Consider the following 13,254-nt stretch of genomic DNA (forward strand, 5'->3'; position numbering starts at 1 on the left):
AGGGAGAAAAGGAGAGGGCCTAGAACTGAGCCCTGGGGGACACCAGTGGTGAGAGCACGTGGTGCGGAGACAGCTTCTCGCCACGCCACTTGGTAGGAGCGACCGGTCAGGTAGGACGCAATCCAGGAGTGAGCCGCGCCGGAGATGCCCAGCTCGGAGAGGGTGGAGAGGAGGATCTGATGGTTCACAGTATCAAAGGCAGCAGACAGGTCTAGAAGGACAAGAGCAGAGGAGAGAGAGTTAGCTTTAGCAGTGCGGAGAGTCTCCGTGACACAGAGAAGAGCAGTCTCAGTTGAATGACCAGTCCTGAAACCTGATTGGTTTGGATCAAGAAGGTCATTCTGAGAGAGATAGCAAGAGAGTTGGCTAAAGACGCCACGCTCAATCGTTTTGGAAAGAAAAGAAAGAAGGGATACTTGTCTGTAGTTGTTGACATCAGTGGGGTCGAGTGTTGGTTTTTTGAGAAGGGGAGCAACTCTCGCTCTCTTGAAGACGGAAGGGACATGGCCAGCGGTCAAGGATGAGTTGATCAGCGAGGTGAGGTAGGGGAGAAGGTCACCGGAGATGGTCTGGAGAAGGGAGGAGGGGATGGGGTCAAGCGGGCAGGTTGTTGGGCGGCCTGCAGTCACAAGTCGCAGGATTTTATCTGGAGAGAGAGGGGAGAAAGAAGTCAAAGCATAGGGTAGGGCAGTGTGAGCTCTGTAGGAGCTCTGTTCTGTGAGCTCGCAATGAGTCATCAAGCCACGGAGCTGGAGGGGAGGACCGAGCCGGCCGGGAGGATAGGGGACACAGAGAGTCAAAGGATGCAGAAAGGGAGGAGAGGAGGGTTGAGGAGGCAGAATCAGGAGATTGGAGGGAGAAGGATTGAGCAGAGGGAAGAGATGATAGGACGGAAGAGGAGAGAGTAGTGGGAGAGAGAGAGCGAAGGTTGCGGCGGCGCATTACCATCTGTGTAGGGGCAGAGTGAGTAGTGTGGGAGGAGAGCGAGAGAGAAAAGGAAACAAAGTAGTGGTCGGAGACATGGAGGGGAGTTGCAGTGAGATTAGTAGAGGAGCAGCATCTAGTGAAGATGAGGTCAAGCGTATTGCCTGCCTTGTGAGTAGGGGGGGACGGTGAGAGGGTGAGGTCAAAAGAGGAGAGGAGTGGAAAGAAGGAGGCAGAGAGAAATGAGTCAAATGTGGACATAGGGAGGTTGAAATCCCCCAAAACTGTGAGGGGTGAGCCATCCTCAGGAAAGGAACTTATCAAGGCGTCAAGCTCATTGATGAACTCTCCAAGGGAACCTGGAGGGCGATAGATGACAAGGATATTAAGCTTAAATGGGCTAGTGACTGTGACAGCATGGAATTCAAATGAGGAGATAGACAGATGGGTTAGGGGAAAAATTGAGAATGTCCACTTGGGAGAGATGAGGATTCCTGTACCACCACCCCTCTGACCAGATGCTCTCGGGGTATGCGAGAACACATGGTCAGACGAGGAGAGAGCAGTAGGAGTAGCAGTGTTTTCAGTGGTGATCCATGTTTCCGTCAGCGCCAGGAAGTCGAGGGACTGGAGGTTGGCATAGGCTGGGATGAAGTCAGCTTTGTTGGCAGCAGAACGGCAGTTCCAGAGGCTGCCTGCGACCTGGAACTCCAGGTGTGGGGTGCGTGCAGGGACCACCAGGTTAGAGAGGCAGCAGCCGCGCGGTGTGGTGCGTTTGTGTAGCCTGTGCAGAGAGGAGAGAACAGGGATAGGCAGAGGCATAGTTGACAGGCTGTAGCAAATGGCTACAAAAATGCAGAGGAGATCGGAATGAAATGAGCTAAGCATCTGGGAGAGGAGAGAGCAGGGCCTCCCTCACCAAAAACTTCTACCTCAGAAACTAAAATTGTTTCACTGAACCACCCGAACAAAAACTCTCCCAACTTCCACCTTTAGAAATCAGAATTATTGTGAACCACAGCGGTTCAATGTTTAAAGGAATAGACTCAACCCACTTTATTCAGCTAGCTAACTATGACACCATAGCTAACTAGCATGCTAGCATCCAATAACACACAGTTTAACACACAGTTTAGCACCAACACTTGGTCACAACAAACCACCAATAGTGTGTTAACTAGCTAACTAGCATGCTAGCATCCAGTAACACACAGTTTAGCACCAACACTTGGTCACAACAAACCACCAATAGTGTGATAACACACTAAACAGATAATTCGTGTCTGTGTCAAGTTCCTTTCATGACGCAGCAATGATTAAACGTTGGCTAGCTAGGACAAGTATATTGTATTTAGCTACTTCCGTACAGTTAGCTGGTCGTGTTGGGTAGCTAGCAATGGCCACTGTGTTGACTTTGTTTGAAGAACGGCTAGCTAGCTAGCTTCGTGCTACACCCGGCACACAATGGCTATTGTGTTGACTCTGACTCTGTTCGAAAAAACGGCTAGTTAGCTCGCTTCGTGCTACAGCCGGCACGGCCGAAGACACTGCCAAGACACACCAATAGTGTGATAACACACTAAACAGATCATTCGTGTCTGTGTCAAGTTCCTTTCATGACGCAGCAATGATTAAACGTTGGCTAGCTAGGACAAGTATATTGTATTTAGCTACTACAGTACAGTTAGCTGGTCGTGTTGGGTAGCTAGCAATGGCCACTGTGTTGACTTTGTTTGAAAAACGGCTAGCTAGCTAGCTTCGTGCTACACCCGGCACACAATGGCTACTGTGTTGACTCTGACTCTGTTCGAAAAACGGCAAGTTAGCTCGCTTCGTGCTACAGCCGGCACGGCCGAAGACACTGCCAACCTACAGTAACTACCCACAAGCTATGACGCCATAGCTAACTAGCAAGCTAGCATCCATTAACACACAATTTAGCACCAATACTTGGTTACAACAAACTGCCAAGAGTGTGTTAGCACACTAAACAGATAATTCATGTCCGTGTCTAGTTCCTTTCATAACGCATAACGCAGCAAAAATTAAACGTTGGCTAGCAGCACATTAACATTGGAAACAGCTCTCCACCGTTGCTAAACGTTACAGTCAATTGTACCAGTAGCTACCCGCTAGCTAGCTAGCCTCGTGCTTCGATACTAACCTACAATTACCTACGGAAACCTACAATAACAACAATACTAACCTACAATAACTACACTACCTAACTACAACTAGGGTAACTACAACTAACTACCTACCTACGATCTAATACATGGTTAAGCTTTACTCAACACCATATGAGAAGCTTACCTCCTGCTTACCTCCAGCTAGAGAAAAACACAACCTCTCCCGTCTCTCTCTCACAGAGTGTGGACTCGTTTTACTGTGGATATAGATACTTTTGTACCTGTTTCCTCCAGCATCTTCACAAGGTCCTTTGCTGTTGTTCTGGGATTGATTTGCACTTTTCGCACCAAAGTACGTTCATCTCTAGGATCCAGAACGTGTCTCCTTCATGAGCGGCATGACGGCTGGTCCCATGGTGTTTATACTTGCGTACTATTGTTTGTACAGATGAATGTGGTACCTTCAAGCGTTTGTAAATTGCTCCCAAGGATGAACCAGACTTGTGGAGGTCTACAATTTTTTCTGAGGTCTTTGCTGATTTCTTTTGATTTTCCCATGATGTCAAGCAAAGAGGCACTGAGTTTGAAGGTAGGCCTTGAAATACATCCACAGGTACAACTCCAATTGACTCAAATTATGTCAATTAGCCAATCAGAAGCTCCTAAAGCCATGACATCATTTTCTGGAATTTCCCAAGCTGTTTAAAGGCACAGTCAACTTAGTGTATGTGAACTTCTGACCCACTGGAATTGTGATACAGTGAATTATAAGTGAAATAATCTGTCTGTAAACAATTGTTGGAAAAATGACTTGTGTAATGCACAAAGTAGATGTCCTAACCGACTTGCCAGAACTATAGTTTGTTGACAAGAAATTTGTGGAGTGGTTGAAAAACGAATTTAAATACTCCAACCTAAGTGTATGTGATGAGGTGTGAACGACGGAGTCAGGTGCAGGAGGTAAAACACCGAAATCAAGAGCTTATTCAGTGTCCAATAATGCAGCACATATAGCGACAGAACGAAACTAGCACAAGGGAAAATCAACCTTGGCTGCATACAAGACAAGACAAGACAAATGGAGTGATGATAAATGGAGCAGTAGTGGCTAGTAACAAGACAAGACAAGACAAATGGAGTGATGATAAATGGAGCGGTAGTGGCAAGTAACAAGACAAGACAAGACAAGACAAGACAAATGGAGTGATGATAAATGGAGCGGTAGTGGCTAGTAACAAGACAAGACAAGACAAGAAAAATGGAATGATGATAAATGGAGCGGTAGTGGCTAGTAACAAGACAAGACAAATGGAGTGATGATAAATGGCTAGAAAGCCGGTGACGACGAACACTGAAGCAAAGGGGCAGCCTCGGCTGAATTCGTGACAGTGTATGTAAACTTCCGACTTCAACTGTATATATATATATACACCCAGTACCAGTCAAAAGTTTGGACACACTCATTCCACACTTTTTTGGTTACTACATAATTCCATATGTGTTATTTGATAGTTTTGATGTCTTCACTATTATTCTAAAATGTAGGAAATAGTACAAATAAAGAAAAACCCTTGACTGAGTAGGTGTTCTAAATGTTTTGACCGGTAGTATATATTCTGGCATCTATCTGCAGAGAGGAGAGACACACAGCCTTCTGGTAGCTATCTATCAGATAGATAGTCATAACTCCCCTCCCAATGTCTTTATATCAGATAGATAGCCATAACTCCCCTCCCAATGTCTTTATATCAGATAGTAGTGATAACTCCCCTCCCAATGTCTTTATATCAGATAGATAGCCATAACTCCCCTCCCAATGTCTTCATATCAGATAGATAGTCATAACTCCCCTCCCAATGTCTTTATATCAGATAGATAGCCATAACTCCCCTCCCAATGTCTTTATATCAGATAGATAGCCATAACTCCCCTCCCAATGTCTTTATATCAGATAGATAGCCATAACTCCCCTCCCAATGTCTTTATATCAGATAGTAGTGATAACTCCCCTCCCAATGTCTTTATATCAGATAGATAGCCATAACTCCCCTCCCAATGTCTTTATATATGATAGATAGTCATAACTCCCCTCCCAATGTCTTTATATCAGATAGTAGTGATAACTCCCCTCCCAATGTCTTTATATCAGATATATAGCCATAACTCCCCTCCCAATGTCTTTATATCAGATAGATAGTTAAAACTCCCCTCCCAATGTCTTTATATCAGATAGTAGTGATAACTCCCCTCCCAATGTATTTATATCAGATAGATAGTCATAACTCCCCTCCCAATGTCTTTATATCAGATAGATAGCCATAACTCCCCTCCCAATGTCTTCATATCAGATAGATAGTCATAACTCCCCTCCCAATGTCTTTATATCAGATAGATAGTCATAACTCCCCTCCCAATGTCTTTATATCAGATAGATAGCCATAACTCCCCTCCCAATGTCTTTATATCAGATAGATAGTCATAACTCCCCTCCCAATGTCTTTATATCAGATAGATAGCCATAACTCCCCTCCCAATGTCTTTATATCAGATAGATAGTCATAACTCCCCTCCCAATGTCTTTATTCCAGATAGTAGTGATAACTCCCCTCCCAATGTCTTTATATCAGATAGATAGTCATAACTCCCCTCCCAATGTCTTTATATCAGATAGTAGTGATAACTCCCCTCCCAATGTCTTTATATCAGATAGATAGCCATAACTCCCCTCCCAATGTCTTTATATCAGATAGATAGCCATAACTCCCCTCCCAATGTCTTTATATCAGATAGATAGCCATAACTCCCCTCCCAATGTCTTTATTTCAGATAGTAGTGATAACTCCCCTCCCAATGTCTTTATATCAGATAGATAGTCATAACATCCCTCCCAATGTCTTTATATCAGATAGTAGTGATAACTCCCCTCCCAATGTCTTTATATCAGATAGTAGTGATAACTCCCCTCCCAATGTCTTTATATCAGATAGTAGTGATAACTCCCCTCCCAATGTCTTTATATCAGATAGTAGTGATAACTCCCCTCCCAATGTCTTTATATCAGATAGATAGTCATAACTCCCCTCCCAATGTCTTTATATCAGATAGATAGTCATAACTCCCCTCCCAATGTCTTTATATCAGATAGATAGCCATAACTCCCCTCCCAATGTCTTTATATCAGATAGTAGTGATAACTCCCCTCCCAATGTCTTTGTATCAGATAGATAGTCATAACTCCCCTCACAATGTCTTTATATCAGATAGTAGTGATAACTCCCCTCCCAATGTCTTTATATCAGATAGATAGCCATAACTCCCCTCCCAATGTCTTTATATCAGATAGATAGCCATAACTCCCCTCCCAATGTCTTTATATCAGATAGATAGCCATAACTCCCCTCCCAATGTCTTTATATCAGATAGTAGTGATAACTCCCCTCCCAATGTCTTTATATCAGATAGATAGCCATAACTCCCCTCCCAATGTCTTTATATCAGATAGATAGTCATAACTCCCCTCCAAATGTCTTTATATCAGATAGTTAGCCATAACTCCCCTCCCAATGTCTTTATATCAGATATATAGCCATAACTCCCCTCCAAATGTCTTTATATCAGATAGATAGTCATAACTCCCCTCCCAATGTCTTTATATCAGATAGATAGCCATAACTCCCCTCCCAATGTCTTTATATCAGATAGTAGTGATAACTCCCCTCCCAATGTCTTGTGACGTCACGAGAGGCTACACAGCTTTCAGCGGGATTGCTCAAGTAGTGCAAGGAGACAAGGTTCAAACAAAACAAGGATTTTATTAAAGGTCTTGGGAAATTAACGAAAATATAACAAAATTCTGTTCTCTTGTGGCTCTTTAAGGGTTAACAGTTCAGGGATGTCTCTTCCACATCCAAAATCATAATTCTCACTCGCTCAGATAACTTTTCCCCAGCCTTACTGTAGTCCACGTTGCAGCTAGTGGCCAACCCAGCAAAAAGTCCTTCCAAATGTCTCTCCCGTATTTCCACAGGCGAATATATCCAAAGGTGAGTATTTCCCAAAGGTAAGTATCTCCAAATCCTTATATTCCTCATGGAAGTGGACGTGCAGCACTCTTGTCCTCCAGAGAGCCCAGGTTGGAGACTGTGTTTCTTCACAACCCACACACTCCCTCTCAGTGTGTCTCTTCCCTTCCAAAAACCTTCAGCTCATCAGCTCCTGATTTGTTTCAGCTGCGTGGGAAGATTGGCCATAGAGGGGTGGAGTTCCCGACCATACCAGCAGATGGAGCCATAGCTGTCTGGGTTTGCAGCCATCTCAGGGGGATGTAACGTCCCTCCAGGACACAGCCTCTCGTGACATCACACATCCCCCTCCTCGGGACCGACGTCCTCGTCGGGGTAAAGGCAGCGAAGAAGGCATCACGCCGGGAGAGGGCGTCCGCATTGCCGTGGTGCTTGCCAGCCCTGTGGACAACAGAAAAGTTAAACGGTTGCAAGCTCAAAAACCATCTGGTTACTCTACTGTTTGATTCCTTGTTCTTGGCCATCCACTGCAGAGGGGCGTGATCAGATACCACCATGAAACGTCGGCCCAGGAGATAGAACCGAAGGGACTCCAGGGCCCAGACTACAGCCAGACATTCTTTCTCCACCGTTGAATAGTTCTTCTCTCTTGGAAGTAACTTTCTGCTTAGGTAGAGAATGGGATGTTCTTCACCGTCATGTGCCTGGGTGAGGACAGCACCCAGACCCACCTCCGAAGCATCCGCTTGGACAATGAATTCCTTCTTGAAGTCTGGTGCCACCAGGATCGGACTGGAGCAGAGTGCTCGCTTCAGGTTGAGGAAAGCCGCCTCCGCCGCAGGGTTCCACTTCACCATTCGTGAGTGGCGTTTGGTCGTCAGCTCCGTCAACGGTGCAGCTATGGTAGCAAAATCTGCAATAAAGCGTCTATAGTAGCCAGCGAGGCCCAAAAATGACCTTACTTGCTTCTTGGTGATGGGCTGCGGCCAGTCCTGTATGGCCCGCAGTTTGGCTTCCTGTGGTTTGACCAACCCCCGCCCAATGGTGTACCCCAGGTAGTTTGTCTCACTGAAGGCCAGCTTGCACTTCTTCGGGTTTGCCGTGAGCCCTGCTTCCCTGAGCGAATCCAGCACCGCTTGTACCCGGGGTATGTGGCTGGCCCAATCCGGACTTTGTATAACAACATCATCCAAATAAGCCGCTGCGTACCTCTTGTGGGGCGCAAGGACTCGATCCATCAGGCGTTGGAACGTGGCAGGTGCCCCGTGGAGACCAAACGGAAGTCGGGTATACTGGTAGAGCCCCTCCGGGGTGGCAAAGGCTGTCTTCTCCTTGGACGCCGGGGTCAGGGGCACCTGCCAGTAGCCTTTTGTGAGATCAAGAGTGGTTAGGAAACGAGCATGCCCCAAGGAGTCTATTAAATCATCGACACGAGGCATTGGGTATGCATCAAATTCAGACACTTCATTCAACTTTCGATAGTCATTACAAAATCGTACTGAATCGTCTGGCTTGGGAACTAGTACGATGGGACTTGCCCAGGCACTGTGGGACTCTTCGATTACTCCCAACTCCAGCATCTTCCTTACCTCCTTCTGTATAACCACTTTACGAGCCTCTGGCACGCGGTACGGGCGCTGGTTTACCGTTCGGCCAGGCATGGTGCGGATCTCATGTTGGACCACCTCTGTGTGACCGGGAAGGGAGGAGAAGACATCCTGGTTCTGCTCCACGAGTTCCAGGGCCATCTGTCGTTGATGTGGGGACAGATTTGGACCCAGCTGAACCTCTTCTCGCGCCGGTTCCTTGGTCTCTGTGGGGGGTAGACAGCTGAACATCGCCTCTCTGGCGTGCCACTTCTTTAAAAGGTTAACATGATAAATCTGCTCAGTTTTTCTTTTATCTGGTTGCCTCACCTTGTAGTTTACTTCTCCCATGCGTTCAATGACCTCATATGGTCCTTGCCAGGTTGCCAGGAATTTACACTCAACGGTTGGCACCAGGACCAGCACTCTGTCCCCCGGCTTAAACTCCCTGGGTTGAGCAGATCTGTTGTAGGAGGCTTGCTGTTGCCGCTGACTGGCCTCCAGGTGTTCCCGCATCATGGGATAGATGGCCTTCATTCTCTCCCTCATAGCCCCGACATGGTCGATCAGTGTCCGCTGTTGGCATGGCTGCTCCTCCCAGGCCTCCTTGGCGATGTCGAGCAGTCCTCTGGGTCTGTAGGAAAGCAAGAGCTCAAAGGGTGAAAAACCAGTAGAAGACTGAGGTACCTCTCTCACCGCAAATAATATGTATGGTAACAGCTGATCCCAGTTGCGCCCATCTTCCCCTACCGCTTTCCGCAGCATGGATTTTAGTGTTTTGTTAAAACGTTCGACTAGGCCATCTGTCTGGGGGTGGTAGACCGAGGTTCTCAGCTGTTTGATTTTCAGTAAAGCACAGAGTTCTTTCATCACCCTGGACATGAATGGAGTCCCTTGGTCCGTCAATATCTCTTTTGGGATTCCCAGACTAGTTGAGAGAAGGAACAGCTCCTTGGCGATTTGTCTGGATGTAGCCTTCCTCAGCGGAATGGCCTCCGGGTACCGGGATGCATAGTCCAGAATGACCAGAATGTATTGATGTCCCCTGGAACTTTTCGGTAAGGGCCCGACTATGTCTAATCCAATCCTCTCAAAAGGAGTTTCGATAATGGGCAAGGGAATGAGCGGGTTTCTATATGTGGGCTTTGGCGCAACCTGCTGACACTCAGGGCAACTACGGCAGTAGTTCTCTATCTCTTTGTGTACTCCTGGCCAAAAGAAACGTTGCATGATTCTTTCCTTAGTCTTCTCTACCCCCAAGTGGGCCCCTAGCGGGTGTGTGTGTGCTAGGTTGAGTACTGTGGCCCGATAGGGCTGTGGCACGAGGAGCTGTTCATGCACTTCATCATTTTTCTTGACTATCTGATATACTAACCCCCGGTTTACTGCGAAATGGGGGTAAGTAGGGTTTGTCTTATCACCTAACACTACACCTTCTAATACCTGCACATTTCTTAAGGCATTTGCAAGAGTAGGATCTTGTAATTGAGCCGTACCATACTGGCCTGTGAGAGGGGGAAGCTCTTGGGTGCCTGGGACGTCTTCTTCACTGGAGAACGGAGCACTTTCCTGGGCTGCGTTCTCTTCTCCCGTATCCGGACCAGTCTCTGTGTCGGTCTGGGCACCTGCCATCCCTATCAGAGCCCGGGCGGGAGTGAGTAATTCGGAGGATTGCACCGGAGCCTTCCCAGGATGAGTCTTGCCTCTCCGTTTCCGAGGTACTCGGGTTATCCTCTCCTGAGACTCTCTCCAGAGGGGGTAAAAGGCTGGGCAGTCTCGTCCAATTAGGACAGGGACGGGGAGGGAATCAACCACCCCCGCCGTCGTGTGTATGGTTCCCCGTGTGCTGGTCATTGTAAGTTCAGTAATGGGGTATTCTCTGGTGTCTCCATGGACACAGGAAACTGGGAGGACTTTCCCCGGGGTCAGACACGTTGGGCCCACCAAATCCTTACGCACCAGGGTGGCCCGGCTACCAGAATCTAGTAAGGCCTCCACATCATGGTGATTCACAGTTACCGGGCAGGTGGGGGGTCGATCTGGGCCGCCATCTACGACTCCCAAGAGCGAGGCAAAACGGTGTGTGGGTGCTGAGCTGGAGGACTCCGCAGTGGGCATAGGTTCATCGGCTGGTTTCCCACACTGCCAGGAGATATGTCCCATCTCCCCACACCGGTAACACTGTCGAGTTTCCCCCTCCTGGTGTACTCTTCTTGGACCCGCCTGGTTTCTGGCTCCCCCTGGAGCCGGGATAAGTCCTGACGTGGCTGGGTTCGAGACCTTGGGGTCCTTTGGACGGGTTCTTCCCATTTGTGGTGGGGGCGCACTCCTGGGGTCTTTTCGGGAAGCATTCAGCATCTCCGCTGTGGCCTGGTACTTTTCCACAGCTTCAACGGTCAGATCAGCCGTGGTCAAGGCCTGTTGACTGATGAACCGTTTTGCCTCATAAGGCAGGGCGCGTAGGTAACGATCCACCACAACGGCCTCCACCACCGCCGCTGCTGTATTCCTCTGCGGATCCAGCCATTTCCTTGCGATTCGGACAAGTTCATGCATCTGCGCCCGAGGAGGTTGGTCTGGTTGGAAGGTCCAGCTGTGAAAGCGCTGGGCCATACCAAACTTTGTGAGTCCATATCTGCTGAGGATCTCAGACTTCAGGGCATCATAGTCAGTAACCTGGTCAGGGCCCAGGTCCCGGACAGCATTCAGCGATTCCCCGGTTAGGAAGGGGGCTAACAGACCAACCCACTGTTGCTTGGGCCAGGCTTCCCTAGTGGCCGTGGCCTCAAATGCATGCAGGTATGCCTCAATGTCATCGGTAGCTCCCATCTTAGATATAAAGTCACTTGCCTTTATTGGGCGGGTATTTTGGACCACCATCTGTCTCTGCAACTGCAATTCCTCTGCCTTCAGAAGGTTGGCTTTCTTTTGCTCCTCCAAGAGAGCCACGTTTGCTTGCATCTGGGCTTGCTGGCCAGCAACAAGGGCTTTCAATATGTCCTCCATTTCAGTCGGGGGGGAGCCTACGGCCAACTTGGAAAACTGGGTGATCAAACCTTCGGTGTCCTCCTCTGACATGCACTATTAACGCTTGAGCTTGCCCGTGTTCTCCACCATCTGTGACGTCACGAGAGGCTACACAGCTTTCAGCGGGATTGCTCAAGTAGTGCAAGGAGACAAGGTTCAAACAAAACAAGGATTTTATTAAAGGTCTTGGGAAATTAACGAAAATATAACAAAATTCTGTTCTCTTGTGGCTCTTTAAGGGTTAACAGTTCAGGGATGTCTCTTCCACATCCAAAATCATAATTCTCACTCGCTCAGATAACTTTTCCCCAGCCTTACTGTAGTCCACGTTGCAGCTAGTGGCCAACCCAGCAAAAAGTCCTTCCAAATGTCTCTCCCGTATTTCCACAGGCGAATATATCCAAAGGTGAGTATTTCCCAAAGGTAAGTATCTCCAAATCCTTATATTCCTCATGGAAGTGGACGTGCAGCACTCTTGTCCTCCAGAGAGCCCAGGTTGGAGACTGTGTTTCTTCACAACCCACACACTCCCTCTCAGTGTGTCTCTTCCCTTCCAAAAACCTTCAGCTCATCAGCTCCTGATTTGTTTCAGCTGCGTGGGAAGATTGGCCATAGAGGGGTGGAGTTCCCGACCATACCAGCAGATGGAGCCATAGCTGTCTGGGTTTGCAGCCATCTCAGGGGGATGTAACGTCCCTCCAGGACACAGCCTCTCGTGACATCACAGTCTTTATATCAGATAGATAGTCATAACTCCCCTCCCAATGTCTTTATATCAGATAGATAGTCAGAACTCCCCTCCCAATGTCTTTATATCAGATAGATAGTCATAACTCCCCTCCCAATGTCTTTATATCAGATAGATAGTCATAACTCCCCTCCCAATGTCTTTATATCAGATAGATAGCCATAACTCCCCTCCCAATGTCTTTATATCAGATAGTAGTGATAACTCCCCTCCCAATGTCTTTATATCAGATAGATAGCCATAACTCCCCTCCCAATGTCTTTATATCAGATAGATAGTCATAACTCCCCTCCCAATGTCTTTATATCAGATAGATAGCCATAACTCCCCTCCCAATGTCTTTATATCAGATAGATAGCCATAACTCCCCTCCCAATGTCTTTATATCAGATAGTAGTGATAACTCCCCTCCCAATGTCTTTATATCAGATAGATAGCCATAACTCCCCTCCCAATGTCTTTATATCAGATAGTAGTGATAACTCCCCTCCCAATGTCTTTATATCAGATAGATAGCCATAACTCCCCTCCCAATGTCTTTATATCAGATAGATAGTCATAACTCCCCTCCCAATGTCTTTATATCAGATAGATAGCCATAACTCCCCTCCCAATGTCTTTATATCAGATAGATAGCCATAACTCCCCTCCCAATGTCTTTATATCAGATATATAGCCATAACTCCCCTCCAAATGTCTTTATATCAGATAGATAGTCATAACTCCCCTCCCAATGTCTTTATATCAGATAGATAGCCATAACTCCCCTCCCAATGTCTTTATATCAGATAGTAGTGATAACTCCCCTCCCAATGTCT

Source organism: Coregonus lavaretus (genome assembly GCF_964263955.1).
Source record: "Coregonus lavaretus genome assembly, contig: HAP1_SCAFFOLD_154, whole genome shotgun sequence".
NCBI classification, from domain to species: domain Eukaryota; kingdom Metazoa; phylum Chordata; class Actinopteri; order Salmoniformes; family Salmonidae; genus Coregonus; species Coregonus lavaretus.